Source organism: Mus pahari, chromosome 6 (assembly GCF_900095145.1).
Source record: "Mus pahari chromosome 6, PAHARI_EIJ_v1.1, whole genome shotgun sequence".
Taxonomy (NCBI): Eukaryota; Metazoa; Chordata; class Mammalia; order Rodentia; family Muridae; genus Mus; species Mus pahari.
The window spans coordinates 52,342,086-52,345,691 of record NC_034595.1 but is presented as its reverse complement, the minus strand read 5'-3'; positions in this window follow the sequence as shown (position 1 = coordinate 52,345,691).

Genomic DNA, 3,606 nt, shown 5'->3' with positions numbered 1-3,606 from the left:
CATCCCTCCATCTGTCCATCCCTCCATCTGTCCATCCCTCCATCTCTCCATCCCTCCATCTCTCCATCCCTCCACCCCTCCATCCCTTCATCCCTCCATCTCTCCATCCCTCCATCTCTCCATCCCTCCATCTCTCCATCCCTCCATCTCTCCATCCCTCCACCCCTCCATCCCTCCATCTGTCCATCCCTCCATCCCTCCATCTCTCCATCCCTCCATCCCTCCATCCCTCCATCTGTCCATCCCTCCATCCCTCCATCCCTCCACCCCTCCATCCCTCCATCTGTCCATCCCTCCATCTGTCCATCCCTCCATCCCTCCATCTCTCCATCTCTCCATCCCTCCATCTGTCCATCCCTCCATCTCTCCATCTCTCCATCCCTCCATCCCTCCATCTGTCCATCCCTCCATCCCTCCATCCCTCCATCTCTCCATCCCTCCATCCCTCCATCTGTCCATCCCTCCATCCCTCCATCTCTCCATCCCTCCACCCCTCCATCCCTCCATCTGTCCATCCCTCCATCCCTCCATCTGTCCATCCCTCCATCTCTCCATCCCTCCATCTGTCCATCCCTCCATCCCTCCATCTCTCCATCCCTCCATCCCTCCATCCCTCCATCTGTCCATCCCTCCATCCCTCCATCTCTCCATCTCTCCATCCCTCCATCCCTCCACCATTTTCCTTTTTCAATCCTGAGTCTACCATCTCCCAGCATGTCTACGCAGGCTGTCTGAATGGGTATCAGACAAACCTGTTCTTCCTTTAGGAAAAAGGCCAGTGTGATGCACAGGGATCTTTCATTTAATATGTACTTAACTCTGACATTAACAAAACCACAAAGAACTTCGCCTTAACTAGGAATTGGAGTGGAAGAGACATTGCCAAACAAAATCCACATACTGTAAGATGAACATCGTTGCCCGTTTGTGGTTATTTAAACATATTTATAAAATTGTATTTATATTTACTTCTCTGTGAGTATATGTTATATGGTAGTATTCATTTGGGTGTGTGCACATATATGTGCACACTCTTGGAGGCCAGAGGGGTCGACAGTGGTTATCTTCCCTGGTTACTGTTATTTTTTTTGAGGCAATGTTGCTTACTGAACCCGGAGCTCATTCACACACACACACACACACACACGCACACACCACCCATGCTCCGGGTCACAAACTCACATTCATACCTGTGTGATTGGCATTTTACATGGGTGCTGGGATGTGACCTTGGGTCTTCCTGTCTTTTGAGGCAAACCTCAACCATCTCCACAGCCCTGCTTGTGATTACTCTGTAGTTATTCTGTTTCATAAATAGCCCAGCCTGCAATTACACAGCCTCACCTCGGGGAGCATTTGAAAGCCTGGCTATAGCTCTTGTTGCCTTCTTTCTGTGAGAACTCCAGTGAGGAAGTGAGGTAACGGTAGATCCCACCCACAGGCAAGGTGCATGCCAGTAGAGAGAACAGATGAGGTAATTGTTTGACAGCTGTACCATTCAGGTTAGTAGAAGAAATCTCACTGGACAATACGGATCAGTGTTCAGAAAAGCACACACCGCGGCACGTGGATTGTGGTATTATTTTGGTGAGTTGACCAATCTATGCATGTTATATGCATGCCTGTGCACATGCATGTATACCTATGTACACATGTGGAGACCGGAGAAGGACATTGGGTTTCCTTCAACACTGTCTACCTTAGCTCCTTGACTCTCTCCATGAACCTGCAGCTACACTTTCTTATATTTTATACTTTTGTTGATTTGAAATCAGCAAAACCTCAAAAGCTACACACATGTCTTGGTCTGCTTTCTGTTGCTGTGATAAGGGCCCCCCACCAAAAGCAACCTAGGAAAGAGCCTTATTGACTTACATATCCTCAGCCACAGTCCACCGAGGGAAAGCTAGGGGCAAGAGCTGATGCAGAGACCATGAAAGAATGCTGCTTACTGGCTTGCTTCCCCTGGCTTGCTCACTTTGCTTTCTTGGATGCCCTGGAATGACCTACCCAGGGTTGGCACTGTGCAAAACAGGTTTGGCCCTCCCACGCTAATCATTAATCTAGAAAATGCCCCACAGGGTTGCCTACAAGTCAGTCTTGCGGAGGCATTTTCTCAATGGAAGTTCTTTCTTTTTAGATGACTCTAGCCTGTGTCAAGTTGACAAACAAACATAACATACAAAAGTAAACAGATGAGCAGGCATGTTATACCTAAGAAAGCACTCGAAATTTAAAGCTCACATTTTACAACTCTCAGGACACTAGAATGGTGCTCTGCAGGCTCATTGATTGTGAAAACGAGATGGATCTAAACCATGTAATGGTTTCTGTAGTCTTTTGCTTAGGCACCAATGTTCTTTTCTGTTATTGGAAAACAACCATGACTTTTGGCACCAATAATGCTCCAGTGTGACTTTACAGGTGGTGCCACATCACAAGAAGAGCAGCCACAATGCCATTAAGAACCGTCATGCCACAGCCCATGTGGGACTAACATCCAGTCAGTTTGCTAACAATCCATTACCTACATCATCTTCCTTTGTCAAATATTCATCATGCAAGTATTCAATAATCAGGTAGGTGGCAATGAGCAGGAAGCAAGGAGGACAGCAGACAGCAGAGAGGAGGAAATGGAGACCACCTGGACAGGCCTCTGCTGAGCCATGGCTTGACTGGCTACAGCAGATGGGAAGATGTCATTGTACTTATTGGGCAGGACTTGTGACTGGTCCCCATCCAACCGGAATTGAGAGACCTCTCTAGGTTGGGACTAAGTCCCAGTGCAGAACCCTCCCTGCAAGTCACAAGCCACTTGGTTCCATCTCTTTTTCAACTGCGCCCTTACCCCAACCGACTCCCTGAGTGTAGTTGGAATAAATACATGGATGGAGTCAAAGGGCTGGGGTAGCAAGCCATTGCTCCTCACCCCAAGAAGATCTCCGACTCTCTAACTCTTAAAAAAGTGAAGTAAATAAGAAAATACCAGCCAAGTCCAATGGATCTTGTCTCTATTTCCATGAAGTTGGAAGACAGAGAGAGTTCAAAGTCATTTTTGGGTATAAATTTGAGCTCAGTGTTCTAAATTAGGTATGGCTCCGGCAGCGTATCCAAGTTCAGTTCTCATGTCTGTCTGGCTGCCAGACTCCAGCTCGAGGCTCTAATACCTCTGACCTCCATGGGCACTTGCACTCTCACACACATGTGTACACACTCACAAAATCTGAAAAAAAATCTTTAAAAGGGTGAGTATAATCAAAATAGGTTGTGTGAATGTTTGAAAACGTCACAATGAGAACCATCATTCATAATTAATATGTAATAATAAAACAATTTTTAAAATGGAAAATATCAAAGTAAATTGTACGTACTCATTATAAGACACAGTTTGTCAGACTTCGGTTCCAGTTGTGATGAGGTATTCCCTGGATCAAAAATTAAACAATAAAAGCCTCTTGTGCAATGATATGACAATGACCAGGGATGGGGAATACACTGTTCACAGAGAGCAGGCTGGAGATGTGGCTCAGAAGTAGAAGAGTCTCTATCATGCTGAAAGTTCTAGGGGCAAAGAGGAGAGCGAGAGAGCAAGAGAGAGAGAGAGAG